Source organism: Anolis sagrei, chromosome 1, assembly GCF_037176765.1.
Source record: "Anolis sagrei isolate rAnoSag1 chromosome 1, rAnoSag1.mat, whole genome shotgun sequence".
Taxonomy (NCBI): Eukaryota; Metazoa; Chordata; class Lepidosauria; order Squamata; family Dactyloidae; genus Anolis; species Anolis sagrei.
In genome coordinates, this window is record NC_090021.1 from 77,403,284 (window position 1) to 77,421,596 (window position 18,313).

The following is an 18,313-nucleotide window of genomic DNA, read 5'->3' on the forward strand; positions in this document are numbered from 1 at the left end:
TATAAGGAGCTACAGAGCAACAGATTTTTCAGGTCTTGCAAAATAGCAGCAGATTTCTTTCAGTTTTAGGAGTTCTGCAGAAAAACGGAGATCTGCAATTAGCAGGATTAACGAGATCATTTTGCTACCCCCCCCCCCCCCCACAATTCTTCTACACAAGCCTAGGTGTCTGTGTGCCTGCAAAATCACTCCCACAATCCTTTGGAATCCTTTACCCATATTTACATATAACTGTGCACGCCTGCATACACACAGAAACATACACAAACACCCCTTCTATACTGCCATATAAAATCCAGACTGTCTGCTTTGAACTGAATGGTATGGCAGTGTAGAAGAGGCTAGAGTCACAACAGCTCAGGGATTCAAATACGTAAATACAGACAATTTAGTGATATTCTTTCTAATCTTTATTAATTCTACCTTTCCACGACATAAATTTCCACTACAAGGGAATTTATTGTAGATTCTTGGCAATGCAGTCATGTGTGGGACAGCCTGCCAGCTGCACAAGTGGAGGAGGTCAATCCCAGTCCAAGATGATCTGCCCAGTCCATCATCCCAGGCCAAGATGATCTGCCAAGACATCTCATACCCTTTCTCCTTCTATCTTTTAATGTTCTTCATTGCAACTCATGGGCATATCTTCCCACCCACTCTCCATCTTCATCCAGCACCCTCCTATTAGTCTCTAAGATGCTGTGTAAAATCACACAGGATGCTATGACAGGGGCAACATTCTGCTCTGCCACTTCCAATGTTGATATGAGACAGCACCATCTTGACTTCAGACAACCAAAAGCCATGTCAACAATAATCCTGCCATTACTGAGATGACTATTAAAGTATCCCTGCTTCTCAGCAAGGGCACCCTGGTAAGGTTTCATAAGCCCTGATCTTAACAGAAGTAAAGGATGTATCTGCATTGCTCTGATGGTGATGGTTGGATTGCCAGCGCTCATTAGCTCATATATAGCAGAATTCCTCAAGATGCACACATCATGAGTCCTTCCACTCCATCCCACTTCTATATCTACATACCAGCCTTCATAATCTGTAGTTCTCTGTAGCAGGACGGAATAAGTGTTTTTTCGATTGATCAATTGAGCTCCTTGCCTTACTGGAGACACAATCATGAATTGACATCCATCAACAGCTCCTACGGCCTAGGTAAAGCCCAGTTCTCTAAATCCAGCCATAAACTACAAAAAGAAGAAAACAGGTTAAAGTACATATGCTACAGGATGAGCATGTTGATTGGTCATTCAAGGTAACAAGTCATGCAAGTTCTTCTCATATCATAGAATCATAGAATCATAGAGTTGGAAGAGACCTCATGGGCCATCCAGTCCAACCCCCTGCCAAGAAGCAGGAATATGGCATTCAAAGCACCCCTGATAGATGGCCATCCAGCCTCTATTTAAAAGCCTCCAAAGAAGGAGCTTCCACCACACTCCGGGGCAGAGAGTTCCACTGCTGAATGGCTCTCTCAGTCAGGAAGTTCTTCCTAATGTTCAGATGAAATCTCCTTTCTTGTAGTTTGAAGCCATTGTTCCGTATCCTAGTCTCCAGAGAAGCAGAAAACAAGCTTGTTCCCTCATCCCTGTGACTTCTTCTCACATACATGGCTATCATGTCTCCTCTCAGCCTTCTCTTCTTCAGGCTAAACATGCCCAGCTCTTTAAGCCGCTCTTCATAGGGCTTGTTCTCCAGTCCCTTGATCATTTTAGTTGCCCTCGTCTGGACACATTCCAGCTTGTCAATATCTCTCTTGAATTGTGGTGCCCAGAATTGGACACAATATTCCAGGTGTGGTCTAACTAAAGCAGAATAGAGGGGTAGCATTACTTCCCTAGAACTAGACACTATGCTCCTATTGATGCATGCCAAAATCCCATTGGCTTTTTTTGCCGCCACATGACATTGTTGGCTCATGTTTAACTTGCTGTCCACGAGGACTCCAAGATCTTTTTCATACGTACTGCTCTCAAGCCAGGCATCCCCCATTCTGTATCTTTGCATTTCATTTTTCCTGCCAAAGTGGAGTATCTTGCATTTGTCCCTGTTGAACTTCATTTTGTTAGTTTTGGCCCATCTCTCTAATCTGTCAAGATCGTTTTGAATTCTGCTCCTGTCCTCTGGAGTACTGTCTATCCTTCCCAATTTGGTGTCATTTGCAAACTTGATGATCATGCCTTCTAACCCTTCATCTAAGTCCTTAATAAAATGTTGAAGAGGACCGGGCCCAGGATGGTACCCTGCGGCACTCCACTTGTCACTTCTTTCCAGGATGAAGAGGAAGCATTGGTGAGCACCCTCTGGGTTCGTCCATTTAACCAATTACAGATCCACCTCACCGTAGTTTTGCCTAGCCCACATTGGACTAGTTTCCTTGCCAGAAGGTCATGGGGGACCTTGTCAAAGGCCTTACTGAAATCCAGGTACTCTACATCCACGGCATTCCCCGCATCTACCCAGCTTGTAACTCTATTAAAAAAAGAGATCGGATTAGTCTGGCATGACTTGTTTTTGATAAATCCATGTTGACTATTATCAATGACCACATTTGTTTCTAAGTGTTTGCAGACCACTTCCTTAACAATCTTTTCCAGAATCTTGCCTGGTATCGACATGAGGCTGCCCGGGCGGTAATTGTCTGGGTCATCCTTTTTTCCCTTCTTGAAGATTGGGACCACATTGGCCCTCCTCCAGTCTGCTGGAACTTCTTCTGTTCTCCAAGAAATCTCAAAGATGATTGCCAATGGTTCCGAAATGACTTCCGCTAGTTCCTTCAATAATCTTGGGTGTAGTTGATCTGACCTTGGGGACTTGAACTCATTTAGAGCGGCCATGTATTCCTGGACGACTTGTTTTCCAATTTGGGGTTGGATGTCCTCTAATCCCTCATCCACTCCATCTTGCTGAAATTGAAGATGACTTTCTTTTTGTGAGAAGACTGAGGCAAAGAAGGCATTAGGCAGTTCTGCCTTTTTCCCTATCCCGTCAGCATTGCCCCACCTTCTCCTCAAAGAGGCCCTGTCGCCTCCTTGTTCTTCCTTTTTCTACTGACATAAGAAAAGAAGCCATTTTTATTGTTTTTAATGTCCCTGGCAAGCCTGAGCTCATTTTGTGATTTAGCCTTGTGGACCTTTTCCCTACAGGAGTTGGCTATTTGTTTGAATTCTTCTTTGGTGATTTCTCCCTTTTTCCACTTCTTGTGCATGTCTCTTTTGTGTTTTAGCACAGTTAGTAGTTCTTTGGACATCCATTCTGGCTTCTCTGCACTTGTCCTATTTTTTCTCTTTGTTGGTACTGTTTGCAATTGTGCCTTGAGTATTTCACTCTTGAAAAACGCCCACCCATCCATAACTCCCTTGTCTTCTAGTATCTGTGTCCACGGAATGCTGCTCATTGTTTCCTTCATTTTTTGGAAATCAGCTCTCCTAAAGTCCAAAATGCGGGTTTGACTTGTCTTAGTTTCAGCCTTCCTTTGTACCTCAAATTGCAGGAGCACATGGTCACTTGCTCCTAAGGATCCGACTACTTCAACCGCATCGATCAGGTCCTCCGCATTTGTTAGGATGAGATCAAGAGTAGCCGACCCGCATGTTGCCTTTTCTACCTTCTGGACCATGAAGTTGTCTGCAAGGCAAGCGAGGAATTTGTTGGACTTTGTACTATTGGCCGAGTTTGTTTTCCAGCAAATATCGGGATAGTTGAAATTGCCTATGACTATTACATCTCTTCTCTGTGCCTGTTTGGTCAACTGTTGGCAGAAGACTTCATTAAGTTCTTCCTCCTGGCTTGGAGGTTTGTAGTAGATGCCTACAATGAGATCTTTTTGAGTCCTAGTTCCCTGAATTCTTATCCAGATGCTTTCAAGCTGGCTTCCCGGATTGCTGTCTTGCATCTCTTCTGCAGCGTAATAGCTTTTGACATATAAGGCTACTCTGCCTCCTCTTCCTTTGTTCGGTTTCTGTGAAAGAGGTTATAGCCCTCCATGTCTACATTCCAGCGATAGGAGTCATCCCACCAGGTTTCAGTGATGCCTATGACATCATATTTGTGGTGTTGTGCTAAAGGTTGAAGTTTGTCTTGTTTATTTCCCTTTTGCCGTATTCAGATCATTTTCACAGATGGCAGAAGTTTTGATACAAAGCAAATGTCTATATTTACCTCCCGGGCATCTCTTAGATAGACGGTGTGCTTCAATAGTAGCATCTCCACAGCTGGCATCCAATTTGACATTTCCCTCACTGTTGACCTTCCAAGACCAAACTATTGAGCTGCAACACCACTGAATATCTGTTAGTGAGCATCCAGATGGTAATAGCTACTCTCTTTTCTGTAGAAATTGCTCTCCTCATGTGAGTGTCTTTTCTTGAAACCTGCGGTCCAATTGCTGCCACTATTCTCTCATTATGAAGTGGTGGATTCAGTGCTTATCTGCCCAAATATGCAAATCAAAGTTCTTCCACCAGTCGCGACTCATTGGAAAAACCCACCATCTCAGAGAAGTAGGAATTGTCATACAGCTGGCAAGGGCATGGATTGTGCCCATGTATATAGCCGCAGCATGTAAAAGGAACTCACAATCAATGAGGTGCACTTCCTGAGTAAAAAGAAGTGGATTACACATGCATACCATACTTCTTCATGGCAGCTGCATGTTACTGCCAGCAGATCTAATTTTGCCTCCAAATCTATGTCTGTTCTGTAACAACATGAGGGCAAAAAGCTCTTCTCTAGGGACATCCATGCTTGGGCTGAAAATGCAAAAAAGCAATGGATATCCAAATTTCTGTTCCCCTTGCTATTCTCCACCTATCCCCTTTGTCCTGCCACTCAATGAGGCCTCTAGTGGGAAAGGGGTACTCCTACATATTTCATGTTAAAATGTGCACATATGCACTAACAGACCTTTAGGAAATAAGGGAAAACAACATACTTTCCATTTCAACTTTCTGCCAAAATTAGAAAACATATTAATCTTTATTCAGTCTTATGTCAGTAATACAAACACCTAGCATTTCTAACACTGCATTCTCACAACAAGTAGTGCATTTAACAGGGCGATCTGTACAAGTGCCCCCTTGCACAGTTGGCAAATTGCATGGGAGCACAGAACTCCTACACAGTTCCTGTGCACATACAGAGCAACACTCAAGTTCACATATGCACATATCCATGTCAGTGCATTTATAGTACTTTTTTAAAAATATGGAATTTCCTGCAGATATCTTGCCATCTTGCAACCTTTTAAAATGTGGGACAAAACTACAAATGCATATGTCGCAGGAAAAAATTCAGGGACCTAGAGGTGTATGTGGGGACATGCTCTCAGGTGTTTGTTTGTTTTTTTTGTTCCTCTTAGAAATCCCACAATTTGGTGCTGTCTGGAAGCACCCTGAGTCTCCACTGCTTGACAACCTGGGATAAGTAGAAAATCTGGGATCAGATAAAGTGATATAGGAGCAGTGTGGAAGGGGCCTCAGAATGCCTTCCTTTCACTGTATATTAGGGTCAAAAGTCCATTTGAAATAGGATCCTAAAGAGAAAACCACACTCTATAGACAGTAAAGACCAATTCTGTTCTAACACAAGAACTATTAATTTATTTCTAGCCTGGAGATCTCTTCATAAATCCTTCCAGCCCCATTGAAAGCTGTGATTCTGCCTTATATTCTGGTGGGAATATAATTTATGCCTTATCCCATCATGAAGATTGCTTTTCTCTCACACACCATTGCAACGAACATAGCTGAAGGTAATGAGAGATACTCATTGGAAATCATCTTATTCTCCAGGGAGTATTATTTACAGCCCCCAAAAGTGACTTTTCAATGAGTTTTAATTCCAAAATGTTGTATTCCAAAAAGTAACATTTCCAGTCAAATCTAAGGAGTTTTCCATTTTTTACTCTGCTTCTTCAGTAAATGATGATATCCTCAGGGGCATTTTGATAATACGTACATCCTGAAATGAGGCCATGATAAAATAAGGCTGGTTTATTTTTAAACTTCAGAGTCAACACACAGAGGTAGTATTAAATTCACAGAGTTATTTTACTCTTAATTAGTACAGAAAAGAAAAGATTTTAGAATAAAAATAATATCACCTCTTAGCAAGAATGTGCAGGTGCTGTGAAAATTGGCATTTTATTGTAAAATGCTGACCACACAAAGTGACTATAGTACTGGCTTAATACTGAAGGAACAATTAGCAACCTGACTAATAGGACACAGGTTTCTTTACAAAAATTTATGTTCCCTTTCTTTTCCGCATTCTGCATTTTCCACATTCTAATTCACTCATTACCAAGGCTGGAAAAACCATTATAGAGTGCATCCATTAAGTTTTGTAAACAAGAAATTAAAGCCCCAGCCAAACAGGAACCTAGTATAGTTTTCTTTTCTTTTTTCCCTTTCTTTCTCTTTCTTTCTTTCTTTCTTTCTTTCTTTCTTTTTTGATGATGTGAAAAGTGCATTCATTTGCTTTTTAAAGAAATGCTATTTCTACATTTACTACAGGTTGGAAGATGCTTTTTATGCTTTCAGCCTTCATAAATTTCATCCACTGTGAAAAAAAAGATCTGATGTATGGTGTCATGGCTGACCCAAGCAGGAGCAATCGTGTTTGGCTTTTCTCCGAATCTCCACTCCCTTTTGCTCTTGTGGCTGTCATTTTGTTTTTATAGAGTTTTACACACTGTTTTACAGAATTATTGCTTAAAAGAGGGCTCTGGTGGAACAAAATAAGAGAAAACTTAAGGACAATACCAATTCTTTTAGCTAAAATTTCGTCAGTGTGGACATGTTTATTATTTGTTTTACTGCCTCATTACACCAGAGCATGGATACATTTTAAACCCGGTTGCTGCCTCTTGCAGTATTCTTGTGTTTGTAGTTTAGTGAGGCCTGGGACCTGCCTGGATGAGCATTTTAAAGGCTCCTCCCCTAAACTTCAAACCCCAGAATGCTGCAGGAGGGTTTAAAGTGAATCCATGCTCTAGTGTGATGAGGTCACTAGACTTTGGACTTTATCACACAAACACATGATTCCACTACAGTTGTGTTAACACTCATAGTGGATACATACTGTGTTGAGCACCTTCAATATCTCACATCTCTTGGTTGGCATAAAGTAAGAATTAAAGATTCACTTGTAGGCCGATTTATTTTAGTGAATCTGATAAACTTCATCTTGACAATAGCTGGCATCTCCTCATGCCTGTACTGTTTGCTGAACTCTGTCATTTGTACTATGCTAGAAATGCTGTAACTGTGCTATTGTGTGTCCAGACCCAACAATCAGATGTTATGGGTACATACAGTGCCAAACTCATCTAGTAAATCAGGAGGCTGATGGATCCAGAAGGACTCCTGAGGTCTCTTGGGGATCTTCCTGTCCTGGAGACTGGCGATCCTGTCGACGTCCTTGTTGATCGCTATAATAGCGAGATGTCTAGGGCAATTGACACGATCACTCCCGGACGTCCCCTCTCATTGCGCAGATCCACACTGACTCCCTGGTTCACCGAGGAGCTGGCCATTGACCTGTGGGGTCCTGCAAGGATCCATTCTGTCCCCCATGCTTTTTAACATCTACATGAAACCGCTGGGAGAGGTCATCCGGAGTTTTTGAGTACGGTGCCATCTCTACACAGATGACGCCCAACTCCACTACTCATTTCCACCAGATTCCAAGGAAGCCCCGAGGATACTGGACTAGTGCCTGGCCGCTGTGATGAACTGGATGAGGAGGAACAAGCTGAGGATCAATCCTGACAAGACAGAGGTCTTCCAGGTCAGTTGCCTGTCTGATCGGGGTATTGGGTGGCAACCTGTGCTGGACGGGGTTGCATTCCCCCTGAAGTTGCTGGTCCGCAGTTTGGGGGTTCTCCTGGACTCAGCGCTGATGCTTGATGTGCAGGTGTCGGTGGTGGCCGGGAGAACCTTCGCACAATTAAAACTTGTGCACCAACTGCGACCATACCTCATGAAGTCTGACTTGACCATGGTGGTCCATGCCTTAGTTACCTCTAGACTGGACTATTGTAATGCTCTCTACGTGGGGCTACCCTTGACGGCCCGGAAAGTACAACTTGTCCAACGGTGGGCAGCCAGATTAATAACTGGGGCAACTTACAGGGAACGGTCAACCCCCTGTTTAAGGAGCTCCATTGGCTGCCTTTCATCTTCCGGTCTCAATCCAAGGTACAGGTTCTTACCTATAAAGCCCTAAACGGTTTGGGACCCGCCTACCTTTGTGACCGCATCTCTCTCCATGAACCAGCCCGAACCCTCTGATCTTCAGGCGAAGATCTCAGACTCTCTCGGGCGAAGATTCTCTTCAGGCGAAGATCTCTCTCAGACTCGCCTTGTGGGTACAAGGGAGAGAGCATTCTCTTCTGTGGCCCCCCGACTCTGGAATTCATTGCCCGGAGAGATCAGGAAAGCCCCTACCTTGGAAACTTTTAAAAAGAGTCTTAAGACCTGGCTCTGCTGTTGCTGTTTCAGAGAGTAGCCACATAATTTTATGCTAGTGGTCCCCCAACGTTCTTGTCCCAGGAGTCCCCGCCCCCATGTACGAAGGTTTGTTTATTTTCCTATCTCTCTATGAGTTCTCCCTTACAATTAGTTCTGCCCCCTTATCTCACCCGGGGTTTTAAAAATCATTTTATGTACATGTGGCTCGCCCTCTGTCATTTTGTTATTATGTTTAGTTCCTATGTTCTGTGTATATTGTTTTATATGCTTTGATGTTTTATGTTAATGTTATGTTGTTTATTTTATTGCAATTTGTATTGTTATATTATAATTCTTGTTCGGGCTTGGCCCCATGTAAGTCGCTCTGAGTCCCCATTGGGGAGATGGTGGCGGGCTATAAATAAAGATGATGATGATGATGATGATGATGATGATTATAAATCTATAATATATTCTGTGCTGGTCACAAACCTCAGATAAGAATTACCATGTATGCATTAGATATTGCTCATGTACACTTTGTCATTGTCTGCACAACTTTATAAAAGTTCTATAAAATACTAATTCTTAAAATAAAGTTTATCTTCCTGTGCTAGTGCTGTGAGTTGGTTGGACTGAAAGCAGTGCTGGGGCCAAAGTTATTGTTTGTTGTCTGTTTCATGCAGTACAATTGTGTGGATTTGTCATTCCAGCGTCTTTCAATCATACTTCAGCACATTCTTGTAACTTTGCCTACCTGGTCCATTTTAAATTGTGAATATTAATCTGCATTATATCAGTAAATTTTAACTTGTTTTTTAACATCTTTGTATCTTGTTGTATGTCTTTTAATAGTTTTTATCTCTTATTTTAATGATGTTGTATACTGCTTCAAGCTGCAGTGAGAGGCAGGTAAATAACTTTACTGCTGCTCTTTAATTTTTTATTATTTTTCATTTCTGGACAATCACACAATTTCAGTATTAAAAACAAGAAAAAGTAAAGAGAACAGGCAGCAAGGGGGAGGGAGAGGAGACTCTTCTCCCTGACAACACATTACGGCAGGCATGTCAGCACAGAAGTGGAAGGAACTCATTATATTAAAATAACAGAAATGTTGCAAGATTGTGAGCTATTGATGGGGGAGTAGTAGGATGCACACAGCATCATGTGATAGCTGTAGTGCTGATTTTCTTGCATTCTTATGACAAAGCACTTTTACTGCTGATTTATAACTGAGACTTTGAAAAATGTCCCTGTGTGTTGGGGACAGTGTGTGTGGCCATCTCTGGTGCCAGTCTAGAGAATTCCTGCTTCAGACTGATCCTGCAGTAAGCGACCTATGTTGATGACCCTAACAATATTTTTCCAAGCCCCACAAAGATCTATGGGAGTGAAGGTTAAATAAATGTATCTCTATCTGTCTATCTATCTATCATCAGTTAATGTATGTATGTGTGGATGAGACCAGCAATATTTGTGGCCAATTTTCTATTGCTTCCCACTTCCCGAGACTACTGTGGCCCCCACTGATGATGGATCTGATCAAACATGGTTTACAGACCCCCCCCCCCCCCGTGACCAACTTTATGTTCTGATGGATTTTTTTTGAGGGGTGGACCCTGTATGATGGCAGTTTCAGTACATATACCCACATCCAGACCACTATGAACCCAAACAATGATAGATCCGGACCAAACTTGGTACGTGGAATGACACCCCCACCCCACCCCTCCTCCACACACAGCCATTTTAAGTCCTGTTGGGGTCTGGGGGAAAATGGCATAGGATGATGACACTTGCAGCCTACCCATATCCTTCTAATAGGACCATTAATGAAATCCAAAAACAAACAATGACTTTTTCTCAAGTTTACCCTTACCAAATTACCTAGCTTGGGTATTGCCAGCTAGTATTAAATAAAATCAGGAAATACCGTGAAGCTTGTCTGAAACTCCAGAGTGATCTTGCAGTTTGGGTGTAGGGTGGATAGCAGAACTGGGTTCAATGCAGATTGGTCTGCTGTCTCCAACCCTCTTTCCCTGACCGGTGTCATCACCATTGTCAGATGACAGCAAAGCTCCACGAGAGCTCCTGGCTGTTGCTAGTGCCCTGTGCTGGTTTTTCACAGACACCTGTGTGACCAGGGAGTGGGAAGATAAGCTGACAATACTTATTTATTTTATTTATTTATTTGCTGTATTTGTTAACCGCCGCTCTCAGCCCTAGGGCGACTCGCGGCGGTGTACAACATATAAAAAAACAATTTACAATAAGCTACAACGGCAAAAACCAACATATCACTAATACACAATAATCTAATTACACTAAAAATATCCGCTCCGTCTTATCGTAGAATCATAACCAATCTCGTAGTCCATATTCTGTTCCAGTTGTCATTTCCAGTTACTGTAGCACTCAGTTAAAAGCCTTCTCGAATAGCCATGTCTTCAGGCTCTTACGGAAGGACATAAGGGAGGGCGCCTGTCTGATGTCAACAGGGAGGGTGTTCCACAGCCGGGGGGCCACCACCGAGAAGGCCCTTTCTCTCGTCCCCGCCAGACGTGCCTGTGAAGCAGGCGGGATCGAGAGAAGGGCCTCCCCAGACGATCTCAAGGTCCTCGTGGGCTCATAGGCCAAGATGCGATCCGAAAGGTATTTTGGGCCGGAATCGTTTAGGGCTTTGTAGGATAACACCAGCACCTTAAATTGGGCCCGGTAGCAGATCGGCAGCCAGTGGAGCTGGAACAACAAGGGCGTTGTATGCTCCCTGCGTCCTGCTCCTGTTAGTAACATGGCTGCCGAGCGCTGGACTAGCTGGAGCTTCCGGGCCGTCTTCAAGGGCAGCCCCACGTAGAGAGCGTTGCAGTAGTCAAGGCGGGATGTGACCAGAGCGTGTACCACTGTGGCCAAGTCAGACTTCCCAAGGTACGGGCGCAGCTGGCGCACGAGCCTAAGCTGTGCAAATGCTCCCCTGGTCACCGCTGAAACCTGGGGATCCAGGCTCAGCGATGAATCCAGGATCACACCCAAGCTGCAAACCTGCGCCTTCAAGGGGAGTGCGACCCCATCCAGCACAGGCTGTAACCCTATACCTTGCTCGGCCTTGCGACTGACCAGGAGTATCTCTGTCTTGTCTGGATTTAATTTCAGTTTGTTCGCCCTCATCCAGACCATTACAGCGGCCAGGCACCGGTTCAGGACCTCGACGGCCTCCTTAGTAGCAGGTGGGAAGGAGTGACAGAGTTGGACATCATCTGCGTACAGATGACACCGCACCCCGAAACTCCGGATGATCTCACCCAGCGGCTTCATGTAGATGTTAAACAGCATGGGGGACAATATAGAGCCCCGAGGAACCCCACAGGTCAAAGGCTGTGGGTTGAACAGGAGTCCCCCAATAACACCTTCTGGGTATGGCCCTCCAGAAATGACTGAAGCCACTGCAGAGCAGTGCCCCCAAGGCCCATTTCCGCAAGGCGCCCCAGAAGGATACCGTGGTCGACGGTATCGAAGGCCGCTGAGAGGTCCAGGAGCACCAACAGGGACACACTCCCCCTGTCTAGCTCCCGGCAAAGATCATCCACTAAGGCGACCAAGACCATCTCGGTTCCATGTCCCGGTCTGAAGCCAGACTGTGCCGAATCCAGATAATCCGTGTCTCTCAAGAATACCTGGAGTTGTGAGGCCACCATGCTTTCCATGACTTTGCCCAAAAAGGGGAGATTGGAAACAGGCCGAAAGTTGTCGAATTTAGTGGGGTCCAATGATGGTTTCTTCAACAGCGGTTTTATAATAGCCTGTTTTAAGCTCGCTGGAATCTTGCCTTCCCGAAGGGAGGCATTAACCACCACCGTTACCCACTCAGCCAATCCCCCTCTGGCCTCCTTCAGAAGCCAGGATGGGCAGGGGTCTAGGATGGACGTGGTGGGCCTCATTCCTCCAAGTATCTTGTCCACATCCTCGGGTTTCACAAACTGAAAAGAATCCATCAAAATAGGACAAGCAGGTGCTCGTGTCACATCCTCAGAGACTGCATTTAACATGGTGTCCAGCCCAGAGCAGATCAAGGCGACTTTGTCTGCAAAGAACCGAGCAAATGCTTCACAGCGCGTGACCGAATTGTCAGGGCTCCTGCCTGAGGTGGCGGGAGTTAAAAGACCTCTGACAATCCGAAACAACTCCGCCGGACGGTTTTTTGCAGACGCAATAGTGGCCGCAAAGAAAGTTTTCTTTACGGCTTTTATTGCCGCGGCATATGCCCTTAGAAAGGACACAAACCGTGCTCGATTTGACTCGCTTGGGTCCGAGCGCCACACGCTCTCTAGTTCCCTCTTCCTTCGCTTCATCACTGCCAGCTCCTCAGTAAACCAAGGAGCTGGTTTAGCTCGGCTACTTGAGAGGGGACGTTCCGGAGCGATCATGTCAATTGCCCTGGTCATCTCCCCATTCCAGAGAGCGACCAAGGCCTCGACATGGTCACCTACCGAGGTGGCGGGAAAGTCCCCAAGAGCCGGATCCATAAGCCTCCTGGGGCAGACCATCTTAATGGGTCCTCCACCTTTGCGGAGGTTGGGGGGCGCAGTGAGCCTAAATCTGATCAGGAAGTGGTCGGTCCATGGCAACGGAGAGATGGACAACTCCTCCACACCGCCACCCTGCTCCCATCCCTGGCAGAAAACCAAGTCCAATGTATGTCCAGCACAGTAGGTGGGGCCAGATATTTGTTGGGACAGCCCCATGGTTGCCATGGCAGACATGAAGTCCTGAGCCGCTCCTGTGAGGGTCGCCTCGGCATGGATGTTGAAGTCCCCCAGCACAAGAAGCCATTGAGACTCCAACGCCAGGCTCGAGACTACCCCCGCTAGTTCAGGTAGGGAGACTGTAGTGCAGCAAGGTGGACGGTACACTAGCAGAATCCCTATTCTGTCCCGGTCACCCACCCTCAGGTGAACGCATTCAAAATTTGTGGTCTGCGGGATGGGACTCCTGGTCAGATGGATGGAATCTCTATAGACCACTGCGACCCCACCTCCCCGTCCTCCGGATCTCGGTTGGTGCTGTACGGAGAAGCCTGGAGGACAAAGCTGGGTAAGATTTACACCTCCAGCTTCATCCAACCAGGTCTCCGTGATGCACGCCAGATCTGCCCGCTCATCCAGGATTAGGTCCTGGATCCAGGTCGTTTTTCCGTTGACAGATCTGGCGTTCAACAGCACCACCTTCAGTCCAGAGGGCCCGCTCACCTGGTTACACCAATTTACCTTAGGAGACCGGTTGGGAATTGTTAATGTAGATAAGTGGTTCGAATTAGGCCGAATTTGAGGTCTCCTTTTTCCGCATCTCCCCCTCCCCACCACGACCTCTATGGGGGCCCCTCGGCTAGTGGAACACCTCCCCTCCTCCATGCCGCAGTCCAACCCCAGTATCTTAGTTTCTGTTTCGCTTGTTGTTTGGATTGTTGGCCCTTGCCAACTCCCTTGCTTCCCTTTCTCCCCCCTCCCCGCCTCATTGTTGTTCACAGGCTCCAGCCCACTTCCTCCCTTGTCCCTTCCACTGGTCAACAATAACAGGGACAATACAAATAGGGGGATGGGGAACCACATGGATAATAATAGGATCAGATGGGGATAAGCGAGCCAGCTACAATAGTTAGATAGTTCATAAAGTGCAAGAGTCTTAAAGTGCAACACAGTCAACAACACAAATCAGTTAATGACACAACTTGTGCCATTGGGTAAATTCATAAAGTGCAAAGATCTCAAAGTGCAGCAATACCCGGAACTGGCTCTTAACGCTAGCTAAAGTGCGGCATAGAGGGATAGGGGATAGGGCATAAGTTCTATGTGAAAATCCTAAGTTCTATGTGAAAATCAAAGATGTACTCCAGTTTTCAGATATCTCAATGGCTGTTCTATCCTGTATGTATTTCATTTGGTTTTTGTATTCATCGGGGCTTGGCCTCATGTTAGCTGCCCCGAGTCCCTGAGGGGAGATGATGGCGGGGTATAATTAAAGTTTGATAATAATAATAATAATAATAATCCTGAATTGTTCAGAAAAGAAAAGATAATTGAATGTACCATATCAAATATAGAGCTTGGCAATCTGTGGCCCGCCACATTTCATTGGCATGCAACTCACAGAATTCATAATTCTTTGTTATGCTGGGAGTTGCCATCCAACAACATCTGTGTCAAAAGCCTTGACCCCAATTACCATCAGGGAGTAAACCAACAGAGTCCCCGAGTGTCCAGTCCAAGGTCAAAAGCTGATAACAAGAGAGTCTAGAGTCCAGGGATAAATCAGAATACATCCGCTGAAAGTTAGTCCAGGGATCATGAATACCAGATAGCAAATATCCGAGGTCATGGCTTCAAGCATTGATATTGCAGCAGCAACAAGGTGCCACACTTGAGCTCCTTAAATCCTAAGTCCTCAGTATTACCTGTTGCTGGCCCATTTCTCAATTACTCTCCAGGACCAGAGCAGGTCCACAAAAGCTTGAACAGTTAACTCTTCCTCAGCATGCTCAGATGAACTTGCTGGCACTTGTTCTGCAGGCTGAGAAGCCATGGGTTTTACTTCAAAGCTTAGCTGAGGAAGCTGTTGAGCACCTGCTGTACTGCTGCCCTTCAACCAACATTTCCTCATCCCCACTTACAGAGCTCTAAAAAACCCGACACCCTGAAGACCCACCATCCATCCTCTCATGATTCACTCTTGTTGTTTTTCTATTTTAGGTTTCAGCATAACCAAGCTGTGCAAGTATGACATGAAATAAATAAAACATACATAAATATATAAATATATAAATGACAGTGTGCTGTACCAAAGCAATTTGAAAGTTATTCTGTAAGAATCAAACATAATTACACTACATTTGTTCTGCAGGTTCAGAGCTTTTGTCAACCTTTCCATTCACAGAAAGCTTTTTTAAAATATTTTTTTTTCACATTAGTGGATTTGGGGTATAAATTAATATGCAAAATAATATACTATTTTCTTGAAGGCATGCTCATACAAAACCACTTCTGGTATATCCAATTGAATGTTCGAACTCCTGCTGCTTCTCCTGTCTCTTTAATTTACATCTCTTTCATCAACCACTTTTAAAAGTTTTTTCCACAGGCTTATACATAAATATCTCAACCAATTCCAAGAGTAGTGAATTCTTCCCATTCAGTCACAAATTCTATTGAATAAAGTTTAGTTCGCTGCTCTCCTCGCCACTGTCCCTCTGCATCCTTGTGCACCTCTGGGTACCCCATTTGTTTGGGCATACGCTGTAGATGATGCCAGGGCTGCCAGCCGGCTGAACTCTGCTTGTGTTTTGTCTGAGGGAGATTCCGGCAAACCCCCTTCTGCTCCAAGGAGTTCTCCTCCCTCCTCCTGCATATTCCAACTCACTGTGGCTGTGGGGCAGTGTTTGGTACTCTCGGCTTAAATGTCAGCTCACCGTACCTGCTCCCAAATGAAGACACAGGACACGTTCTGGTATCACTGGAAATTTTTACTACAGGATGCATTGACATATGAGAAGCTGAGAGTGCCAGGCAGCAGCCTGCATTCCCTTTTATACCCTCCCCCACATTCAAAGGAACAATTCCCGCCAAGATCGAAACCCCACGAAATCCACCCGCCAAACCCCTCAGCCATTTTCTCCCAGGGTCAGATGTTGCAGGTGCCTTATCAGCGTTTATTGTCAGTGGCCCTGATTTTGGGTGCCAGAATCCAGGCCCTGAAATCTGGGTCCTGACAGCTATGATTGAATCAAAAACTGCTGAGAATACCCTAAGACTGAGAGGGATTTGAGAGGGGGAAGAAGGAGGCAATCTGAAACAGTTTATTGCCAAAATATTAGCAGAACTGCTGGGAGAAGATGAACTCTCAATTATGTTGAACTCTATATCTACATGTTACAGAGTAAGTTCTGTGATAGGAAAACAAAGGAAACTACCCAGGGATTGTATTGTGCAATTTGTTGTAAAAACATGCAAAGATATTATTCTGAAGAAACAATTTGAATCCCCAATTATAATAGGGAGAAATAAAATCTTGATGCTGAAAAAGATCCCTGGAAGACTCCTGAAAAAGAGGAAAGATTTTGCTTTCTTGGTGACAAAATTAAAAAGGAAGAAGATATCCTTTAGATGGCTCTACCCCCAGGGTGTGTCCTTCTATTACAAAACTAAGAGACATTTCATTACTGACATCATGAAGGCTGAACAATTTTTAAGGAAGTATAATAAGGACTTTGCCCCCGAAGAAGACTAGCAGATGGGATGGGAAATAAGAAAGAGAACTCAGGGTGAAACCACCAGTTCTACTCAGAAGCAAAAGAGCCTGTGCAAGAGAAAGAAACATCAGTGGATGCAGAAAAAGAGGAAGAAGAGGAAGAAACTGAGTAACAAAGGACTGTATTTGAGAAAGATGTACATATATAGCCACTAGGGAGGACGTGCATTGGGGGATGGGAGGGGGAACAAGGTAATTGCGAAATGCATTGATACATTTCTGAATATTATTTCTTGTAACACGAATGGTTTAAACAGTGGGTGAAAGCGCAAGAGAGTATTTCACTTTCTGAAGAAAGTTAAGTCTGACATAACCTGGAATCTCATATGATCGAAAGGGATATTCACCTTTTGGAACAAGTAAGACTAGGCGAGTTATTCACTTCATGCAACCATAAGAAAAGTAATGAAATTGCATTTTATATTAAGAAAAAATTGAACCAGGAGATAATTTTCAGAGATAAGGAGGGTAGGATTCTGCTAGTTAAGGTTCTCATACATGGCAAAGTGGTCCTTCTAGTAGGTATTTATGCTCCCAATACCAAACAAAATGAATTTTACAAGATCCTGATGGGCGAATGTAGTGAATCTACTTCCAGTCAGGCCTATTTTAGGCCTAGAAAAATGGTAGGCCCAAGGAGTCGGCAGCCATCTTAGAAGAAGGTGCTGAGGGACTCCATTTTGGTGGCTCATTTTCCAGGAGGGGGCATGTGTATTTAAATCAGCCTTTGGAGGGAAAATGAGAGAGGGATGTGATTGGTCAAGTCAGAGGAGGCGGAGCCTGGCTTGCCAGAGGAAAAAACTTGCTTTTAAAAAAGGGGTTTTTTGAGATCCCTGTGAGGAGTTGGAGTTTGAAGAGAAAGGGTATTTAGGAGTGGAGTAGTGTTAGGGTTAGAAGAAAAGGCCTAAGTCTGGCCAGAAGTTTGCTAGCAAGGTAGCTGAAGCAGACTTGCAGCTAATAGGAGATTACCTGGGTAGTAGCAGGATAGTATCAGGTTAGATCTATCTGGGCTACTGAAGATTCTCTGACAGAGACACTGTCCTGTTAGGTTTCTTGTTTTGTTTGGAGGGATTATTTTTTGATTATTGTTCATCAAAATCTGACTCAAGTGTGCCTCTATGCTTGAAGAGTTCCAAAGTAACTTTAAGCAGTTTTGAATAAATGAATGGTGGTAGCATACCTTTGAAGAAACAGCTTTAAAAGGGAACCTCAGTAACACAAGCCTTAGGGCTGACACAATCACACTCTTTCACCTCATATAAGCCAAGGGTTTAGCAGCACTGTGGAGTGGGTGTGTGCTGGTGATCTTTCAAAAGGGTTTTGTATTCGGCCAGGCAGAGAGTTGCCAGCGTTTCTACCACATCAGGCTTTTTGATTTTTGGGATTTTTATTATCGAATAAATATTTCTCCCAAAATAAGTTCCTACTATATGATAATTGGTGGAACAGCATTGGGATTATCTTATTCCCTCAAAAATAAGTCTCCTACTTATTATAGCATACTAGCTGAACATGGTGAGAAAGATATGATCTGGTTGGGTGACTTC

The 18,313-nt window shown here is 44.4% G+C and overlaps 1 pseudogene; it reads right to left on the minus strand.

Moving 5' to 3' along the window:
- Positions 1 to 623: 623 nt before the first annotated feature.
- The window catches only part of LOC137097003 (uncharacterized), a 57,751-nt pseudogene continuing 40,061 nt past the window's right edge, over positions 624 to 18,313 (minus strand).